We start from the raw sequence: 22927 nt of genomic DNA, 5'->3' as shown, positions 1-22927 counted from the left end.
AATGGGTATTTATCTTCAGGTATATCACTCCTGACATTGACATAATTTCAGCACCAATAACAGTAGTGGATGATGTACATTTGGCCAGAGCTGGGCACTCCTTCCCAGGGCCGGTGAGGCATCCAATTTTAGGGGGGGACACCATTGAAAACAAGGGCAAGGGCAGAAACAGAGTCTAGTCAGACCCACTACTCTGTTTAGTCAGACCCACTAATCGATCCTCATGCATGTGACATGGTCCCAAGGCAGTCAAATTTCATCTTAGCCTACCCAGTGATATAAGTTAACATGGCAGGGACCTCATTGTTTGTTGTGCGGTCCTCGGTCATGGTTTCATAAAGTACAATGAACACGTGTCCAAAATTTTGTTCAGCACATTCGCAGTGGAAGTGAGAACAAATCTAAATGAAGAAGTAGTGTTTAGAATTATGGCAAAGTCGTATATTTTGTGTCATGGTGCTATATGAATTGAATGAATAAGACACCAACGGCATTCTGCAAAGTTGTGTCAGTGACAATCACTTTGATTGGCTGTCAGCCAGGAAATGCAACTCAGCGCATGAGATAGATAAATTTGTAAAATGGTATACAATTTATTCCAGTTCTTTAAACCAAGCATTGCTTCCTTGCGGTCATCACCAGACAACTGCCTCACACTTTCACAGGGGCTGTGATGAGTTGTGGGTCCATCTTGAAAAGTGTGTTGAGACATATTGACCTCTTGAGGAGAGTTGCGCTCAACGGTTTTCAATCTCCAAGCAAGGTAACCGGAGCCACTCTGGTAATCATAGAAATGTTACTGTGGATTAGAGTAAACACATAAAGTTAATATGGAACTTAATTTGGAGAACGCACAGTTCTTGTGAAGTATCACATTCTACAATGGCAGCAGACTAATGCCTTCTTTTTTTTTTACGATCGCAGCACTCGTCCTGTCCAACACACACGCTCAGTTACAAGCAACTCGTTTTCAAAAGATTACAATGTGTGAAGTACTTACCAAAACAGTGTGTTAAATGAAGAAATCCAAATGTCAAAAGTGTCGTTGACTTGACCACGATGCTGCGTGTGTAGACAATGAACAGTATGTCTGTGTCTGTGGCTGTCATGGCCGCCAGTCATCCATCCATCCATCCATTATCTATACCGCTTATCCTCACAAGGGTCGAGGGGCAAAATCGGTTAATCGAGCAGCCCTAAGGCCTACTCACATTATCATAATAGGGCACTATAAGACCTGGTGTAGGTGCAGCTAAGCCGTGTCTGCCATCTAGAGGTGACTGGTGATATTACAACTTCAAACTACAGTCGACCCCTGCATACTTGCGTACTTGTTTTGTACCTGTGGATTTGCATATTCGCACTTTTTTTCTGTATTTTTTTTTCGTGGAAAACTTATATTAAATGTTTATCAGCATTTTTAAATAATTTTTGGGGTTTGTAGAATATTTTCCCCCAAAATTTTCCCAAAATGTATTTTCCCCAAATGTTTTGTTTGTTTTGTTTTTCCTCTTATAGCCATTAGAGTCTGCTTGTATTAAAGCTGCAATCACTTCGTACACGTCTGCCACCAACAGCAGCTGAACAGTATCACCTAACGTTTAACAATCCCCCCGCCCCAGTTAAATGAGTAAGATAAACATGCTTAGGACCCTTGGGCCTTGTTGGAGGTCTGCAAGGCTGCAAGGTTGAAGTGACATAATTAGTCATTTCTTCTCTCAAGTGATAGGAAAAAATACGTCAGGAATCTTCAGATCGGAAAATGGTTTTGCAAATGTGGATAAAAATCTCATCGGTCACACAAGAGCAGCGTAAACGCACACACAGGAAATACCCAGTTAATGTGAGCAGAATTTCATCAAAATACATTGTTTGGTGACATGTAGATGCCCGCGTTTGAGCAAGCAACACAAATAAACCTACTAGAAACTACAGCATAGAATAATAGAAAATTAAATGTGGTCTAAATATGCACCATTAGAGATGTGACAAACATTAAACAAGCAAAACGATTGCTGACAGCAGTAGGACTAGGAGGAGTAATGTCATGCACGGCTCCAGGATTATTTTCTCTCCCGGGTCTAAATGGGGACTTGACCGATACATAGGGGGACTGAGAACATTTATAAATATATTTTAGAATATCAACTAAAACACAGATTTCTGACGGGGCTATAGCCACCATTAGCTCCGGTGCAGCAGCATCCTTGAGTAATGTAGAAGTTACCTTCATTTGCATCAGTGCGATGGAGAGTCAGCCCAGGCCAACTTAATGCTATACGACATTTAATAATGTGTTTGACTCTCTATTTTCCGAGCAAGAAGAAAAGTCCAGTTAGTAGGAAAAGGGGATATCAACACATTTTTATCCCTGTATAATAATAAGTTCTTTGCAGCCCCACTATTCTAAATTCTGTATTCTGGTTAACATTGTGTTTGTGCAATATGAATTAAGCAGCAAAATCCTCCCGTTAATATCCATCTCAGGGGCCGGCCATTTTGTCACTTTCAGTCGACTGAAAATGGCATCACAGCAAGTGGCAAAATGAATGGAGTTTTCTGCTTCATTCATAGCCGACAAAATCAATACTAATCAGAATGTTGTGTTTAGACTAGTGGGGGCGTATAGAACATATTATTAAAAAGAATTGTGTTGATTTGACTAGTCTCTGAGGCTCTTCAGTTGCTTTATTCATCCCAGTCATGCCACACACGCTGACTCCTGACTCGAGCCAACATTCAAGTTTTTATAGTATGTCCATCTTGCGCTTGCATCTAAGTTGTTCCTTTGGTCTTTTGTCTGTCATCATCAAAGACATCACAGGCACACTCACAAAAAAGCAAATGCAGAGCATCAACTATTTACAACTATTTACAAAGAGCACTCCAAAGCATCGTGGAAAGTGTGTTGCTCATGATTCCTACAGTATGTAAAATCAGTGAGTGACATACTTATTTGACCTACATTTGTAGCTAATGAGGCATGACATTCATGGGCCTCACCCATGAAACCAAGGTCTATACCTCATTTCATATAGAAGTTCTTCTTTTTGAGTTTTCAAACAAAAATGACACATCTGAATTCACTGAAGTGACACATCACTAGGTACATCTTTGCATTTTAAAATGGCACTGACAAAGTTTTGTGGTTGTAGTTAGCGGTCGAATGAGCTGTTTCTAATATTTTAACACATACACTTACAGTGTATGGTGCAATAATTGGTACTTCTTATATTGTGCAGGTATTTGAAGTGTCTGGTGAGGGTAAACAAAAGTAAAATAATGATTGAAAGTACTCTAAATGTCATAGTAGCTCTGCTTCTGCTGGTGTAAACAGAATGAGGAAAACACACAAGCCACTGCAACCCAAGGCGCTAAGAACACCCTGTTGACGGTTGTAAACGCCCTCATTCTCAACGTATAACTTCAAACAGCACTTTAACGACAAAAGTCATGTCAACCACGTGTGAAACGTGCCAACAATTCATATCAGGCTGAGAAGCGTACAAAAAGGTCAATGGTGCCACACATAAAACTCATATTATGCTCCATGAAAATTGCTCATTCAATTATTATACTAGTGGATCTTTTTTTTTTGTAGACTGAATTGCATAATTTGACTAGTACACAATATCTCAGTAGGTTTACAAGAAACCTTCAGATCAGCGATGTTTGTGCAAGTTGTTGGCCTTGTATGATTATGTTTTAAGGAGAGCAACCCAAGGCTGTGGTCCGCACATTCCGGTAACTTAGTGCCTTGAAAATATCAATTTGTGTGAAGAAGGCAACATCTTGTGGACAGACAGTAGCATTACAACAATTGGCCTGAAAATGAAAAAAGAATGTAGTACCATCAAATAACCACTAGGGGTGCTGAAAAAACGACTGCAATTTTGATACATAGAATACAAAACATGTATGTACTTTTAAGAGTAATACAAGACCAATTGTGCAGAAGGGGTGTGCTTGAGTATTCATTCTCACTTCCCTTTTGAATAACATTGATAGTTTCATCAGGTTTTGTTTAAAAAAAAAAAAACTGTTTTGCCCAACAATATGTTATAGCCTACATCACATTTGTTCTGTTTTCATTTAAGTTTCCTTTTTCTATTCTTCAACTTGTAGTATCCTGATCCATATATTAAAACAATATAAACCAAAGTAAAATCTCCCATAAAAAAACAATAACAACAACAACAACAACAAAAAAGAGAATAAATTAAAGTGCAGTCTGTAAGCAGCAATGAACAGGCCTCCATACCCCCATTTTCTTAGTGAGTTCTACAAATGATTATCATAGTTGACACCAAGTGTGAACAAGAAAAAAAATATGTTTAATTTAGCATAGGTCATCTTTCTATAGGATAACTGCTGATTGGAGCTCATTTGGGTGAATTCCCAAGTGCGATCTCGGGATTTCACCCAAAATGGCTGCTACTCAGCAAAATGGCCAACTTTCTGTCAGTTTCGATGCATGGGTCCTTAAGATTCTTTCATGCATCCTACTATGATCAAGATGTTCACCAAATTTTGTGTTGAACTGAAAAAATTGTGGGTTTTTTCTTTTTTTTTTTACCTTTCCGGTGGGCTACTGAGTGAGTTTTCAAGGCTGTGGTTCAGACATTTAAAATATAAACATTTACTTCTTTCTTGCTGGTGATAACGCAAAAGAAAAAACATGCTAGTCCACGCTGGGGGTTTTTTTGTTGGTGTTTTTTTTTTTTTTTTTTTTTTTTTTTAAAGCAGGGTTCTCCATTTTCCTCATGCCATTGCGCGTAAATATGTCTGCCAAAAAATAGCACTAAATCACTCCGTTAGCCAATCTATTGCCGGAAGCGCTTGTTTGACGTGCTGCAACGCTCCATTCGGTGGGGCCTGCCCCTCCCCACATACACAATGAATGGGTTCCTTGACGCCGTGCTGCGCCCTGCTAAGTAGAGTGTGAAAAACGTTTTAGGCTACATCTTATATTAGACCATATTAAATTGGAAACTTTGTGAAATGCTCTATATAAATACAATGGGTTTGTAGTGTATTGTACTCTAGTAACCCAAAAGTGGCACTATAGTCCAAAAAATAGGACACTGACGACTAGTGACGACAAAGAGTGTTCCAGTATGGTGACATTGATCTGAATATCAAGGATATCAAACAACTGCACAAAAACAGCGATTGATGACTTACTGTATGTAAAATCTGTCACTTGCTATTTTAATGCTGCACGGGGCGCCGTTGCTCATGTGGTTCGTTGCTTATGGGCCGCGCCACGAGTGTAATTGCTGTAGGGGGCACTGTTGTCCCAAAGCAGTACTTTTGAATGCAACAGCGCGCCCTCATTGAACGCACCTTTTTTTCCCCCCTCAACTTTTTTTTTCACCACCGCTTCTCTCAGTCTGGCTGCTGTTATTAAGGCAGAAAAGAAAGGAAGTGGCGACAGGCTAGCTGGTTAGCCGACCAGTAACCAGTCCGTTTCCCCGACAAATGTGCTTTTGAACACCTTTTACCCCAGAGACGCCTTTTCTTTGTGCCGCCGAGGCGTACGAGGAAGCTACTTTTTTTTTGTCGCCTCGTTATATTTTTTTCCGCGCCGGTTTCAAGCTCGTTGTTTGATCTTTGGTCGTCTCCGGTGTTGTTAGCACCACACAGACTCCCAAGACGGGTTTAAAGCAAACCTCATACAAACAAGACACGGATATACTAGCGAGTTGCTCGTTGCTTCTTGATTTTTATCGGTGGCTTTCATTGTGTGGAGTACTGTGAAGAGCAACACAATGGGACAAGCAGCGAGGAAAGGTACGTTCATGTTTTATTCTATGTTGGCTCAGTGTGACACATTGTTTGGGACTCAAGATTTTAAGACAGCTATCCTCCCACACGGTGAATAATTATGGATATATACAATATATATGTCGGCGTAGTGACAGAGCAGCAAAGGGAAGTAATAAATGCAGCCCACACCTGTCCGTTTACTTTGTCAAAACTGTCATTATAAATAACTTGGCTTAACATGTTTGCTCAGTGACACGCATGCTAGCATCTTTGAAATGTGTGCATGAGTTGTCTGTCCCAACTTGTTGCTCAACAACGTTCCCAAACGGTGCAAAAAATGTGACTAACAAACACACCGATAACAGTCTTTCCCAACCTGGCACACTGGGGTAAAATCTCACGACACACCTTCATACGGAAATGTCAGACACAAATATATAATAGAAATAATGGTGTGTACACAGGTCTGGTGAAAGCGTATTTGATTGCTCTCCCTGTCACTATTCGTCGCTGTCATAGATAGACGAGCAAAGAGACATTATTTGTAGTAGAAAATAATATTCAGACCAATTCAGTGACGTAGGATAATTTCAATACACATTTGTGGACTGTGCTAGTGTGCTCTTACAGTATTGGTGGAACGGGTACAGGTAAACAACAGAGAGGAAAGAAATCTACATTCCAGCTGGTCATTGCTTATTCATGGAAGAAAAAGAAGATCATTTCATATCCATCCATTCTCTGTAGACTGGGCGTTTATGGAAAAAACAATCACAATTATTTTTGACTATTGAAATTACGATTAATAAACATGATAATTAATAGATTTAAAAAAATGTTTTCACGACCCAAACTCAACTTTGAATGTACAGTAACTTAAAAGAACAACGAGAAACTAAATCAGTTCCAAGTAAAATAATATCATAAAATAATAGCAATAATAAAACAATAAATAGAAATTAACACTTGATGTTCCTATTGTGTGCACCTTGGCGTCTTAGAGCACTGTGGTGCGGTGCGTGCCTAGAGATGCATTATTTAATACTCATTCACTGCCATTGACAACTATATTGTATAGTGTCAAAAATGCATGTTCACTGGGAGGGCTGGCAGTGAATGAGAATTTTCATGATAAAAATAGTAAAAGAAGGTTGCACCATAACTTGTTTTTCACAAATTAGGATGATTATATGCTTATGGATATTGTTATATTACCTGTCTGTATGTGTTGCTACATCATTTGTGTGTGCGGCTTTGTTATATTAAGTTTATTCTCTCCCATAAGTTCAAATGCAAATTTTTGCTAGCTAGCTCATTTCAAACAACAGCTATGAGTAATAAAAAATAAGAAATAAAAATAAGCTGACTTGCCAATGCAATAAATCGAAATTAATCTTAATGCTATCTTAACTTCGTGGTCGATGGGCTTCCCCTCTGCAATGAAGTATTCCAGCTATTGACTTAAAAAGGGGGAAAAACAGGCCTTCTCAAATGCACTGTTTCTAACTTAACTACTTTAACTTGTTTTTGTCTGAATAAAAACATACCAAGCTTCGATCTTGAGGCCACATAATGCAGCAAGGCTCCTGCAGAGTCAAGAAAGGTGGGTTAAATGACACTTCTTAGGCAGTTAAAGTGTCCAAAGAGAGTTAATAATAATAGATTTACTGTAAAATCTCAATTGTCAACACTTTAGATTGATAATAATTTGTAAAAACAACACACCCCGTGGGGCCTGAACATGAGATCAATAATTTATGAAAAAAAATGTGACACTTCACCTGACAGCACGGATGTATATCAATTGATTGGAGGATGTGCCATGGGATACAATGTGATGTTTTACCTGCATGTATTTTTAATTCAGGGACTTTTTGGGTGTGCTGTCAGTGCTCTTGGAAAAATGTTTTGACTCATTTTATAGTGTCAGAAGGCATTTATTATTGATGTGCACACATTGTCATGTTTCTGCTCCATGTGTTCCAAATTAAAAGAATGTGGTGAAACTGTTGGCATTGCGTATCGCTGCACAGCCCTAAAAATGTCTAATATGACTCAAATGAACCATGCTTATGTTTAGGTTGATTACAAGTAATTTCCACTGAGATGTTAAATGTTGCCATTCCCCAGCTTTAATCGATTTTACACTACCTCTATCCCAGGTACCTTGTTTACATTCAAGATTAAACAGTTCCAGGCTTTTGATTCTAAGAAACACTACAGACCAAAACAAATGGTTCCATATACTGTAAGCTGCAGGACCAAGCACTTTCCTGATGACTAAATGCCCTAATGGTGGAAAAGAGAAATCATAAGCAGGAATATTACAATTACACATGCACACACCCACACACGCACACACACACACACACACACACACACACACAGACACACACTCGTTGCTTTACTTGATCACCATCTTTGTGTTTTTTTCCATTGCTTTGATTTAGCCTGGTCTGAAATGACGTTTTCCTAGAAGCCTTGTTCACATGTTGTATTCGTATCAAGAACAGCTTCTTTGAATTGCTTGATTTGGGGTTGCTAAGCTCATAAAAGAACTCAAAATCAAGGCTGTTGCAATTAAAGAATTTTCTTGAGATGGAACACTTGACATGGAATAATTCACTGGAAAAATTTGCCTAAAAAATCATCATGCCTGATGTTAGGTGAGAGGTCAGCCAATCAGGACGCAACAGAAGTGTACCAGTTCTGGCAGCGTAATGATAGCCATAGAACAGGAAAATGAACTGACCGCAAGACAGGAAATTGGGTCAGGCTACTCAGTACAATGTGAGCAGCCATTTTTTTATCAAGCAGCTGCTGATGTGAGTAGTACCTAGCTAAAAGCATAATGGTTAAAGACTCGCATGAAAATGACCAGAGAACCCTGCTAATAAACTATATACTTCACATTTATATCAATATCAACAACTTGGAAGTTAGCCAGCTTTATGGAGCGGATTATGTACGACTTTGGAGGTTTCACTGCACGAGAATCACATTCATCCTGCACTATACTTCATTAGGCTTGCTAGAAATGTACACATTGCAGTTTCCCCCCCACTGAAGAATCGTATTGCAACACATTCAAACCTTCGAGATTTCAAGCAGCCTTTCCTCTTTCCAGTTACCACACCATATTTTTAAAGCCCTTCTTTTCACAATGAGTGAAAGCGTTTTGGAGCAAAAAGAGCCATATGGTGTTCTGCTAATAATGGTTGCTTCTGGCTGCAGAGATCATAGTGGCTGCAGATGAGATGGGGGAGGGGGGGCGCTCACAGTTGAGCTTCAGTTGGTCAGCACATCCGCGGATACAATTCTGTCTGGCTGTGGATGACTACATAATGGGTCGGCAGCCATAGATATGCCTAATTCCTGATGCCGCTACATGATTTTAACAGATTATTGAATTATTCCTCCCTCCTGGCATATCACTGAGTACAGTGTTAATGACCTTGATGTCATTATCAAACCAATCTTGGCTTTACGCTGTGTGTGATGGGTATGTTATAAGATCAGACACTGTTTGTGATGCTGGGCGACCTCAATTCATTCATATTTTGAATCAAATTTTACATAGAAAAATAATGGAAATGTACATAATCAGTTCTTGAGTAAAACGTTGCCATCGTAAAACATTTACAGTACGCACAGGCCTTATTAAGCAACACTTCAAAAAGCAGGATACTAAGGCACTTAAAATTATTAATTAAAAGGTCTTTATTTTAACATGACCACACGTTGGTAGGTTGCCAGCTTGCCCTGACGAAGGCCTACCAAGGCTCAAACGCATAGGGATTTTTTTCAACTGGCCATGTTACATTAAAGGACTTTTAATTCAGAATCATTTTGAGTGCCTCAGTTTCCTGTTTTGTGAAGTCCTACGCTGATCCCTTGACTGAAGAGCACCAAAAAGATATTTTTGAGAAAACTCAAAACATCTGAAAAGCACTCCTGTATGCTTTTATTATTAAGCAACATTTGGACATCTCATACAATGTCAATGGTCATACAAGTTATACAAGTTAAAATAAACATTAGACAAAATGAATAATGCATCTTTAAAAGTCAAAGAAAAAGCAAAATGCCTTTGTGGAGTTCATTTTTGAGATGCTCACTTAGTTGTTGTAATGTCTTGCATTACATACAGCAACTGTGCACTGAACACTAAACATCCACTGTACTCCTAGCATATATATCTTTAAAAATCAATAATGAAGTAGTTTGGTCAAGAACAGCATTACAGCAGCTTTTTAAGTTTTTGTGTCTTGTAGTGGACTACATACTGTATTTGGCCTTAGTTGACTGACAGCTGAACATGTGTTTTCTAGCATTTTCATTATGGACTGCATGGAAAACTCTGTAGCAGTTTTTGTCTGCATGTCGTCAACACTATTATCTCATTGGCTCATGTTTACTTGAAAACGTGAAACATTTGTTAGTTAAATTGGAGAAATTAGGTTACTTGCTGGTTGCTGAATATGCTTATGCACAGTGTATGTGCAGGATCAGCTGATTGGGCACGCTTGGCTGACTTCCATGTTGTTAAAAAAAAAAAAAAGGTGCCAGAAATACATGTGGAAGTGACTGTTCCGCTTTTGTGACCAAAATGTGTCAGCACTACATCAAATGAATTTGAGATAGTGGTGTTGTTGACAAATTGTTTTATTTTCTTCAAATGCGAAACATTAAACTCTTTGTCGGAACAAGGATAGTGGAGCAGGTTAGCAGCCGCATTGTGACTTCTAATTAGTCTCTTCACAGCATGTCTTCTTGCTGTGTGCAGCTGCTGTGCTGGGCTGAGCTGATGTAGGTTACTGTAATGAAAGACATTGCGGCCCCATTGGTTAGGCTGGTGTGAACTTGTCATCTAATTTGTTGGGAGGTACACATTATCCTCATCAATATGCTATGGGAGGTTATTGCATCAGAATAGTTAATTTGATACATTAATCACTGTACATACTGGCAGAATACATTTGGTTAATAGTCGTCTGTCTGCATCCGCTGAGATTCTTTATTTGGATCATGTTCACTTTTTGTGCACTTGATAAATGTGTCAATATGCATAAAATTAACGGTATGTCCATTTGGTGTTTCAAATGAATTTAAATAACATGCATAATGTATACGGGGGGTCCTCAGTTTTATGACTGAGTTCCCTTCCTACTGTGGTGATGAAATTAAATTGAGTCTGAATGTGCCGTAGCCTACGCTAATACAGTAGTAAAGTCATACTGTAAATGTTTTTGTGAATTAAAAACATCTAAGCTGTAGATATGAAACAAACGGTAAATTCGACTGGCAGTAATTGAGTATGCATCCTTTCATTGCTGCGCAAACTACTGTACTCCATTGCACGCAGTTTGTAACGCTGATACCTCAAATGTTGTGAGGTAGCGGCACCCCCCACCCCAAAAATGGGCATCCGGACGGGCCGGAGGGTCCGACCGGTCCGGCCCAGGGATGGACTGCCCAGCTCTGCTAATATACTATAACCAATAGTGGATATCGTACACATTTTCCTAGTTGAGGTAGATATTTTTTTACGTCTGGGATAAGTGGAAAAGTAGTTGACAGAACAAAAAGTACATGATGCCTAAAGATTATTTTTACTACGTGAAGTCAAGGGAAAGGCCTCTAGCAAAGATCTTGGAAAAATATTTATGGCGTGTTGAGACAGGTTTTTATATTCTCTTTTTGCCAATGTGCTCATAAGGAAGATATTTGTATGATGGCAATACAAACTCTGTTTCTTCACAAGGGTTATCTTGTTAGATCTCAAGCTGCTTTTTGTAACCGGTGGATTGGATCAGCAGCATTCATCATCCAAAACCTCATGTTCTGATAGTTTCAATCCAATGGTTTGTCTTCGCAGAAAGAACAAACTCTGATGGGTCATAGTGTAATTCACAAATAATGTCATTTGTTGACTGTAACAAAAATGTGCTGAGCATATGAGCACAGACTCGGAGTTGAACGGAAAGATGGAGGTCAGGAAGGAGAAATGTGCCACCAGTGTGCGCTCCGGGGTTCGCCTTTCTTCAGTGGAAGAAAGAGGCTTTCACTTTGCAGAAAAGTGGTAAATGACCTGAGCGGTTGCCGCTGTTCTTTATACACTGGAGCAGATGGGGAGCAAAAGACCGAAAATGACTGAATGTAGACTGAGAGGGAGATTGGCGAGGCTGTAAAGTCATCAATTCCTCCAACTCCTTGGTAACTTGGCACTGTCAGTGTGGCCAACCAAATTTATGGGCTTTATAAATAGACTCAGCTGTAATGATAGGGTGTAAGTGAGGAAAAGGCCAACTGTTTCATGATGGCCTACTTAGAGCTCCTCATTCTTCACTTGCTTTCACACATATCAGGTCAAGATGCTCGCGATTAAAGGCTTGATGGCGATCACACCGATATTCCCATGGCGGCTTGTTTCGATGGTGATTACGGGCGCAGTCGTAATCCAAGCAGATATTTAAGCAGGATGAAAAACATGAATTTTCCACAGTGAATTGCAAACTGGTCTGTCTTTGTAATGGAACACAAAATGTAACCACTTTAGGACAGCCAACATTGTGATTTTATGAAGCATTTAGGATCATATGTTCAAGTTGGTACTTTGATACACTATATTTTATTTAACTTGCTTTATATTAAATGCAAGAGATATAAGTAGATGCCAAAATGAAACTCAAGTAAGATAATTGTTCTCACGTTGTAATCGTTTGGATGTGGCTCTGCTCTGGCTGTTGAATTTTGAAGTATCTTGGATGATTTTAAAATGTTTAAACAGGAAGAGACTGTTATGGCAACCCGACCCTGGAATGTCCACAAGCGTCTCACTGTCCATGATGTAAGTGCCGGATGACTAACATACCATTTATACATATATTCAGCTGTTCAACGACAAGCTTCAGGACTATATTTGACCATAAATATGCAAAATTATGAGGACAAAAAAAAAGGTTGAGTTATGGAAAAAGTATGAAAAAGTTAAGCTGCGTGTGTTTTTTTAAAACATTTATTAATGTCACATTGCATGCTTAACGTGTCATACTACATAGTCATACTACAGGGTCAGGCAAAATGATCCGACACATTTGTAGGTTGAATAAAAGGCAAATAAAGTAAAGAAAAGTACATATAATGCCATTTTTCCATATGATGCCATTTTGCTTTGTTTCTTTATAATGCCATTGTTTTTCATTTCTTTTTCAGTTGCTGCCATGAATTGGACTGGTGAGCATCGCGCTTTCATTGTGGAAACGTTTGTCAAAACGAGCGTTCCGTTTGCACTTCAATCTTGGCAGACATGATCCCGTACCAGCTCGAAAATACGATCTTATGCGTGTTGTGTTGTGTTGTGTTATGACAATAATGGATCCCATTTGACTGATTAAATTTTTTTAAATATAATGAAGCAGAATGGCATTATATGTACTTTTCGAAAAGAAAAGCACTTTTTTGTTTCTTTACCTTATTTGCCTTTTACTTAACCTACAAATGTGTCAGATCATTTTGCCTGACCCTTTATAATGTTAGTGATATACAGTGGCGGTTGAATAACTTTAGAATGAGGTTTGTAAATTCCGACTGGGAGGCAGTAAAGGTGTCCGGAGGAGTGAGTTGGCGTCTAGGCCAGCAGAAGGCTGAGTTAGCATGTGATCGTTAGCATGTGTCTGCAGGACGAAGGGTTGAGCTCGATGTCTTTTGTTTGGCCACATTAACCGTTCATTTTCAGAATAAACATGGTCCTGCTGCTCTGATGTCACCTGGTTTACGCCTACGCACAATTCCAAAAACACAAGTCAGTTCAGGATGTGCCATTCAAAACTATTCAGTGGGGAGCCGATATAAACTTCACCAGGTGGTGGAAACATGGCTTACTGTACTACCGGGTGGAAACATGGCTCTAATGATGGCCGCGGTGAGAGCTATTCCATCCCCCTCCACCCTCTCTGCCGTCACTGATCCTGTCCCTTGGCTCGGGATTATGAGCAGAGAGGCGGGCAGGGACCACCCTCGGGCTAGGATTGCTCTTACTCTGCACTGGTGTCGCGCTCTGATGGCCACTGCCAAATTGTAATGATTAGGCAGGGCAAATGAGTGCATGCATCTGCAGTTCCAATGAGATGATATAGAACAACTGTCAATTGTGTCTTCCGTCACCTCTCTTTGTTGTTGAACCACAGAAGTGACATACCTGCGTTTTGTAAATAACTGTTGGTCGCTAAATTGTATTTGTAGGTTAAAATGCACCTAAAATCTGAGCAGACATAGATGTAACTTTCATTTAGAAGAGGACCTGGTTTGCATTAAACTCTTGGAGCAGTACATGGAAGGTGATTTGATTCTAATGTTTGTTTTAAAGACCTTTTGTTGGAAGGGGTCTTCAAGGTTTGAACTGTGTCGCTGTTCTTCATGAATGCCTGACAGGCTGTGGAGGGTGACCAAACACAAGAGCAGACAGAAGCACAGATGGGGAAACTATAGGTGAGATCAGCAGAGGTTTGGAGAGATGGAATTGGAACAAAGGCTTGGCTTTGGGCTCTCTGTAGACTGGACTCTGTTCTGTTTGTCTTTGCTCTATTTTTACTGTGTAGTCTCAGGTCACTGATGAATAACTCATTTGTCAGAAGGCCTACAGGATGTCTGGGGTTAGGTGAGAGAGACCGGTGACAATATGTGAGCAACATGTGCAGGAGGGAGCAAAAAGATTCAAATCATGTAGCAGATGCATCTCCTGCATGTACGACTAAAACCAATAACGTATTATGCAGAATGTGTATGCCGAAAGACCCTGTTCAATATTATTTTCCCGTATATACATGCACAGCACAGATGAACAAGAACGTGTCAAATGTATTGCTGGCAATTATGATTATTTTTATATTACTTTTTTTTTTAATTATTTGTCTGATTCTGCGGTCCGAAGGGTCTAATTAAATCAAGAATTTCAAATGATTTCCTGGCATATTTCGTAACACCAGTGATAAAATCAACGAATCCTTGTCAAACTGGTTTCTGCGTTTTACAGTTGATGCAGACTTTGCTTTAGCTTGTGTAAAGCCTTTTTGGTTCAAGCTTGTGCACTGCTGTGGCCATGCTGGCAGCACAATGGACGCATGCGTCGGAAGTGTTTTTCTCACAGAGTAGTCTACATGAGTACAATAATCCTCTTCCTTTTCCGCTTTTCCGAGTTGAGCCTGCAGGTGCTCCTCATTTTGTCCGGGATCCTGTTTGTTTGTGAATAGTGTCTTTTAAAATTGGACCGGATGGAAGTGGTATCACTGTAGCATCTACCACGCTAGTGTTTGGAGGATTTATAATGAATGACTCTATTCTTATTTTCAACTTCGTAGTCCTTTCATCCAACATGGATAGAGTGACCTGGAAAAGTTCAATCTCATCACCGCCAGCCTATATGGAATTCCAAACCAACCACACAGAATGAGCTGTGCCTTCTGGATCCCATTAAGTCCAACATGCTAAGGTCTCCCTGGATTGGTGTGTCTCATGCTGCTTCTTTGATTTCATGGTTTCGGCTCATCACAGTGACCGAAAATGTCACCACTTTTTATGGCCAGCTTCATTGACGTGAATGAAAGGCAGACCTAATATGGTGAGAATTCTCATGAGAGCGTCACATTGTTTCAGGAAGCCTGGAGTGATTCCAAACATACAATGCACGCATATTGAATGTGAGCATTTGTTGTCGGTCCTTGTTGGGAGTATGGAATTGAATTAAAACAATGAGGTTGCCTTTTTTTGGAGAACACATTAAATTCAAGGCTATACTCTTCTGCTCCCCTCAGTGCAACTGGCATCTGGACTGAGTTAGAGGAATGGTGCCAAATGTTCTGTGGCGGGGAGCAAAGGGGGCCGACCAGTGGGGGGTGGAGTGGGAGGTACTGCAGGAGCTAAATGAGAAGGTGATTTTGTTGGAAAGTGCTATACCGCGATAGATGAAGGGGAAAAAAACAGATGCGTAGTGAAAAGGGAAGGTAGCATAGGGCTTTACCTTATGTGGCCTCCCAGGTTAGTGACCTGCTGTGAAATGTACATAAAGTGGAAGTTCATAAAGCTGTGACTCACTAATGTTTGATTGCCTCAAGGTCAAAACGACGACTTGACACATGGTCGAGTGAAAGAGACGGGATGCAACGTTGTTTTGAATGATCTCGTGTTTGTAGTGAGCTGACTTTGGATGTTTTCAACCATCATGTGTGATAAGGAGGTCAGTTTTCTCCCCCAAGGGACGTCTGCCGGCAGCCGGCTTTGGTTTGTCAATACCTGACACAGACATCTGACATTGGGAGTAGCAGATCAATGCAGCCCCCTGAGATAACTGTATTTTGATTGATTAGCACTGTCCATTGCCGATATGGTAATTTAGTTAGACAGGCTTGCTTCAGTCTATTGCTGCTACCATGCAATTGCTTGCTTGGTTCAGTGCACATTTTATGCTATTATATGTAAAATTATGTGTGAAAACTGGGAAGGGGTTGCGAAATATCGTACCATCCCATGTGTCTGTGTGTGCTAATTGCTTTTGCGTTCACTTTCTTGACACACCGTTCATTCCATGAACAGAAATGTGTCTGCCTTCCTTCTTGTGAAAACAAAAAGGGCCGTTTTGAAAGTATTACTGTGGATTGCAACAAAGGTAGTTTGGAAGTTGTTCTTCTTGTTTACATGAACTGTCAAAACACACAACGTTAACAGGTCACATGTCCTGTTTGTTCTTTGTACAATTAACTGGTACATAAAATGCTGTAATGGCATTGTGTCACACTATTTCCGTAGCTGACACAATTACTGCCATCCTGCATACACACCCAGTGGTAGAATCAAAAGGGTGATCAGTACTGCACCATGCAGCACTAGTGTCTGGAGGGACTTCTCTTACTGTTTTTGCGCAAGAAGTAGCATTTTAACCATAAGCTTCAGTAACGACTGAATAGGGTTCTATCCACAAGTCAAAGACTCCTTTCTTGTGTCCTTTAGATGCAGACAGCAGATGCTCCACATCTCTTTCTTTTTTTGTTCATGGCGCTTCGACTGGGGGGAGGACATGAGCTCAAAGTGCCCTTTACCCTTGACTCTTTCTTCACTGGGTTCCATATCTGCATTTGTGATTACGAGCCCAGTTGGGGCTTGCTGGTTAATTCCCTGCAAGAGGTATCATTTTGATTAAACAAAGGACTGCGTTTTTTTTTTTTTTTAATAGGCCACATGGCAGAGTCTAGTTGGAGGCACTGATCCATTCACAGCCATTTTGTGGATGCATCTGCACCGCAGCAGCCCCTGAGGCTTATTAGCACCACACAGCAGCATGAGGAGTAATCTCTCACTATCGCCAGACCTGTGTTTATGAGTCCCCAAGAGTACAGACAAACGTAAAGGCACACGTAACCGAAACACACAAATACATACACATTGGATCTTGACTTCCCTTGCTTCTGTCTGCCTTTGTGCCCAGTTGACAATGCAGCGAATGTTGGCAAAGAGCCAGCCCCTCTCATATCCATTAGGTCATGTTAGTGAGAGTTCTAATGCTGATGGATACTTGAGTGGCCCCAGTTCCACTTTCCCCAGGGAGACGTAATAAGCTTTTGGTTGCACAGACTGACACCGGAAGGGCTGTAGGTGGTTCTCTGGACTAACAAATGTTTGAAATGCAGTGTAAAACCAAACAGTTTTGCTGAATTGGAGCACATGTGCTCAAAGGATTAACCCCTCGGCATCACACAGCTTTTGGCTTGTTGTCAATCCAAGTACACACAAACCGATTTGCAGAAGATACTTTGAGTGTTGTACATTATACTTGTCCAATAAATGGTCATAGACCAGCAAACCTTTCGGCACATTTTCATATACTTAATAGGACACAGTTTTGGTAAAAATGGAGGTGACAGTTTGTCAAATTTGAACTGATTACTTAATTTAACATGGCTTCGTATTGGAAAATGTTTTTGAAGTAAGAACAATATGACTTGTGTCCTGGACCACATTGTTTGTCCTTTGAATATTCCACCGAACATGGCATCATCATAAAAGAGTATATCTGTCACTTCAGCAGAGCGGCTAGCCCGCTGTAATGTAAATAAGTATACCTGTGGTGTAATTGTTCTACGGAAACTGAGAATGCATCAGTAACATAATTCTACTAGAACAATTTTACTTTTTAACTTGGGGCATTTCTGCTATCTGCTGCTATGGCAATGACTCTTAGCAAGATTGAAGGTGCTTGGCTCTGCACTGACTCATGACATTTACTCACCAAAGCAAATGGAATCCAGGGAGTCACCGTATCTTCCTCCACATACACTGTTGACATCATAGTTTGCTTCATCACTGTTAACCTCTCTCAAATTTAAATTATGAGTCAAGCAGTGAGGCCAAGGGGGGTGAGAAAGGAGAGAACGAGTGTTCCATTCATAGACTGTCTGTGTCACTGGGTCATTCACTTCCTGCCACATCATAGTCAGCTGGTGGTGTCTCAGGCCTCACTAGTTGATCTGTTCACGGACTTGAGGGTACCAGTCTTACATTATCACCATACTGTCTGGAGCGCAAACTAAGAATAAAACAACCAAGTCATTCTCACACTTCAATCGTAGACTATAAACTCATTAAACTCCTCCTTTGCTGGGTGAAGGTTTTTTTTTTTTTTTTTTAATGTGGGCGGAACTGGAATAAGAGCTATTTGGCTTATTACACATGTGCCAGTGAGTCAAACTAATTGGCTTTACTGCCAAATAAGGGGTCGTTCCAAGTTTCCTCTATTTCCTGTGGCTGTCCCTTTATTGTGTACATGTGGAACATTAGTCACGAGGATTGGTCTTTTTCAATTTGACCAAAAAAATAAAACTTGAATTGTAAAACCTGGCACTTGAACATTTTATTAGCACAAGACCCTAAGCAATAGGGTTGGGCGATTTGGTTGAAAAGTTTCTCACAATTAAGTGTATCATATCAGTTGATATTGTTTATATATTGAATTTTTTTATTTTTTAATGTATTTTTTTAAGGACCGGCAGGAAAAAGGCTGAATTTAGGTTATATTATTTTTAAATATTATATTTGACCTTAAATAAGAGGTTAAAACAACTCTGAAAATGTCAAATTAGCTGTTGACCATTTAGTTTGACAGATAAGTAATAAACGTCTTTTTAATCATAATGTGCTTAGTAGGACTGGGAATCACAATGTTTGCATTTCATATTATCAATAATTATTGAACTTTTTACCTATTTAAGATAAGAAAAACACTTAAATTGATTAAAGATACATTTTAAAACAATTGAATTGATTAAAGATAAACAATAAACAAAACAACTACAAAGAGGAAAAATGATCAACTGTCTTCTTTGGTGCATGTAATTGTAGCCCAAATCTAACGTCGTATTTTAGCCTCTGCCTACAGCACGCAGGATGATGAGTAGGGTTTGCGTCCTGATTTTTTTTTCTTTAATCAATATTGTGATATATATTGATATTAAGTTCTTGCCCAATTAAAAAATGTTTGTGATTGACAAATTGATATTGAGTCTATTCCTCTTGACTGTAGTTTAGAAAAGGTTTATGAGTCCAGCAACCCTTAGTGGGGACCCTTAAATATGTCTGGTCTAAGAAGCTTTTTGGGGGTTAAAGCCCCGTACTGCTCACAGTAAGCAGCTGAAGAGTCCCAGTCTGAGCTGTAGTCCAGCACTCCGGTGTCTTTCCCCATCCCTCCATAAGCAGCTAAAAGGCCAGGCTAAGCCCATGCGAAGCAGACAACCCCGGGGTCTTATCTGTGGAATGCTGGGTATCCTCACTGAGGATCTCCTTTGCAGGGAGGAAGCTGTATTATCTCAAAGCCCCATGCCTCCTCTCCTGATGATTGTCCCACAGGGCCGTCTCTCTCTTTGGTCTCACATGAACATTTTAGCTTTTTTGTCTCCTCCGACTTTTGTGTTAATTTCAATGTTCTTGCTATGACTACCTCGTTTGTCTCTTACTATAGATAGTATTCACTGACGTCACGGGTTCGCATACTCTCGCGAGTAAGCCCCATTTTGTGGGTCAAGTCATTCCTCCGTAAAAGACATCAGAGGGTTGAAATTTGGTTCCTCAAGGGCCATTGGCACGCAGACAATCAAGTACAAGAGTAAAATATGTAGGTGCATGATAAAATAAGAGAGAAATGGGAAAAAGGTGCAAAATTAAATTAGAGAAATGGGGGAGGACAAAGAAATACCTGGCAATTGCCTGGTGCCAATTCAAGCATGTAGACTAGTGCCCTGGAACTAACAACAAGAGCAAGACCGACAAGAATAGCAGAGTCAAACAAATACGATTGGTTTCAAGTTTGTCAACCAAAGAGTAGTGCAGTGTTCTGTGCGGCCCACCAATGCATAATATTAATGGTTTGGTCAAATAATAGCTATACAGTGTACATGATGCGGAATATTTTATAGTAGGCTTTGCGTAATCAGGTTTTTTTTGGGGTCAATCAGCGAGCGATCAGAAGAAGTGAAAAGAAAACGATACTGGATCACTGATTCGATCGAAACAACTTGTATATTTACTCTACAGTTGACCCCGGCCATAGCGAAAATGCATTTGAAGAAAATAATTTAAACCCATAAAAATATATTTTTTTAAATGACTGTTTAACATGAATTATAACACGTGACGTTTACATGTTTACACCATCACCTTCTCGGACATTCATGAAAAATAAATACACGAACATCGCAAGTCATTTAGGTCACTGGGGCTTTTCCTAAAACTATTGATATCTTGGTTCAGCAGCTCTAAACAAATCCAGACACTTACCAGCTTCGCCAATTAGCCTACACCTGCTCCTTTTTGGGCTCATATTGGAAGCTGGCTGTGTTGCACAAGTCCCAGTGCCCACAGACCACGATGATTATTTTGTCCTACATTGTTTGTCCATTTTTTTAACTGCTGTGGTAAGCACATTCTTTAAGCCATTTGGCTCTGGTGTAGCTATACAAATTTTGGGCTCCAGTGTAGCTGTATAGATTTGTCACCATCTACATCCCTGTATTGACTTCATATGTAATCGCGTTGTGAGAATAGCTCAACGTTCGGCATGGCCGCAGTATATCTCGTATCCTCGTGTAGCAAATGTTTAGAGTGTCTTGTCCACAACGAAGTTATTTCCGTGTTTTTTCAAAAACACATCTGCCTCCTGGTTGCATCTGTGATTGGCTTAATGTGTGTGGCCGGAAGTTCACGTAACTTACGCTGAGTGGTGAAAGCTATACGCTATTATACCTAAAGCAAAATGGAGTGCAATGCTTGGCAGCAGCCAGCAGTGGTGCTAGTGAGTCAGTCTCAACAACTTTGCTAATCTGCTCAACTTTTTTAAGAAAAGTTTTGTCAGATTCTTAACTGTACAATTTGCTGGGTATTGGACTCTGTAGGTTCAACTTTATTACTTTTGTGTTTGCCTTTTTGGAGTCTACGCGAGTGAGCAGCTCTGAGCTAAAGTGACATATTCAAACCAGTTTGACCTCATAATGAAGGATAATGCTTATTCTGTCTTTTGCGGTCCCTGCATTGTTGCGTGCCTTATTTTAAAATCTTGCATGCGACTGACTGTGGCCTGGAAAAATTCAAAAGCTTTTGACCGTGAAGTTTTATTTTGGGTCTAATCCTCACCATAATCAATTACACAATCTATTGATCTGTGTCCAAGACCTAAACATATCACTGCTTGTTGAAAATGCGTGCTTAAAAGTTCCAGCAACCATTATTACGATTGAAACACTGCACATCATAGCATAAACTGTAGGTTGGAGGACTGAATCAAGCAACTTCTGTATGGGTTCATTTTTAGCAGTGATACAAGCAGCTGCTTAGCCCGTAGAGAATATTTTTAGAAACACTAACAAGATTGTGATCAGTCATTACAGAGTTTATGATTCTAACATTCCATTTGCCTTATTCCTTTTACTCGGGTCATATCTCGTTCTATAACATGTCTTATTTTTCTAGGTGGCAAAATAAACAGTATCTCCTTGAATGAGAAAAGTGATAGACTCTCAAGCCCTCGTGCTTCCAGGATGGATCTCAGGTTACGAAAGCAGCATGGTCTGCCTGCTATACCGTGCAGGGCTGTGATTTAAAGCAGTCCCTGTTTCCCCAAGGGTGGCTTACAGTTTACCAAGCATTCATTATTAATACAGGGCCATGCTACACGATACATCACAAGACTCTACCCAGCTGCTGTCATGATAAATCTGCCCCTGTGGTATGGATCTTGAGTGTATAGTTGACAAATGGAGTCCTCACTGGCAACATGATAGTGATGTAGCAATGCAGTATTTTGTGTGTCTTTGTTTTGCAGTTGTTTATTGTAATGCAGCACACTGAGTTGTTTGCCCAAAAGCCCCAAATTGTAACTGAGAAATGATCTCGTCCTTTTGAAATAATACATTGTCACATTTCTTGCGGTTGACGTGGTGGTATTTTTATGCACCTTTTTAGTTTGTGTTTTTGTTGGATGATTTTTATTCTGTTTTCAGTTTTCACTTGATTAGTAGTAACTGCTGTGGTAAAATTAGGCTTCATTTTTCATGCGAGCACAAAGTTTTACATGAGTCAGAGTTGTCGTCATTGCACCATTTTGTGGTTTTGCTTGTGTGTTGTTTCTGTATCAGGGCTTTCATGCAGTAGGTGAGTTCAGCATCTTTGCTGCATCAGCAGCAGTAACTGAGGTTAAAGTGTCATCACCAATGTCTATTTTTAGCATCTTGAAAAAACAGGCAATGTAAACAGTTTATGACCACACACCAACACTGTTTAGGATTAGGCAAGTAATTAATTAAAGATCTGGCCAAGACCTCATGGATAAATTATTGTTAATTATTAATGATTCTGCCCAAGTAAACTTATCATTACTTAATTTAATAAAAGTAATAATTTTCCATGTTGACTTGTTAGGTAAAGTACATTCACTGTTTTGGGTTTTAAGATTGTTCCATGTTTTACCATTGAAATGACCCATGCTCTAGTAAGTTTGTCCTACAATTTTTTTTAATATATATATATTTATAATATTTAATTATCGCAATATGTATCGGCTCGCAACCCAAGTATTGGGATCCGTATCGGCTTGGGACAAAAGAGTACCATCCCAGCCCTA

General features: G+C 39.8%; 1 protein-coding gene across 9 annotated transcripts in view; it reads left to right on the top strand.

The window, feature by feature from the left end:
- Positions 1-5339: 5339 nt before the first annotated feature.
- myo9bl (myosin IXb-like) overlaps positions 5340-22927 on the top strand; it is a 52148-nt gene continuing 34560 nt past the window's right edge. For 6 of the 9 annotated variants that reach the window (XM_086046864.1, XM_086046862.1, XM_086046863.1 and 3 more), the window contains exon 1: positions 5341-5793. The gene's annotated coding sequence lies outside the window, so the exon portion shown is untranslated. Of the gene's footprint in view, positions 5794-22927 lie in introns of all 9 variants that reach the window. The other 3 variants (XR_015088928.1, XM_086046866.1, XM_086046867.1) reach the window with 1 other exon arrangement.

This window comes from Filicampus tigris, chromosome 12 (genome assembly GCF_054856515.1).
Source record: "Filicampus tigris isolate MCC_2025a chromosome 12, RoL_Ftig_1.0, whole genome shotgun sequence".
Classification (NCBI taxonomy): Eukaryota; Metazoa; Chordata; class Actinopteri; order Syngnathiformes; family Syngnathidae; genus Filicampus; species Filicampus tigris.
The sequence above is the reverse complement of the archived record's forward strand: the minus strand, read 5'-3'. Positions and strand labels throughout refer to the sequence as shown.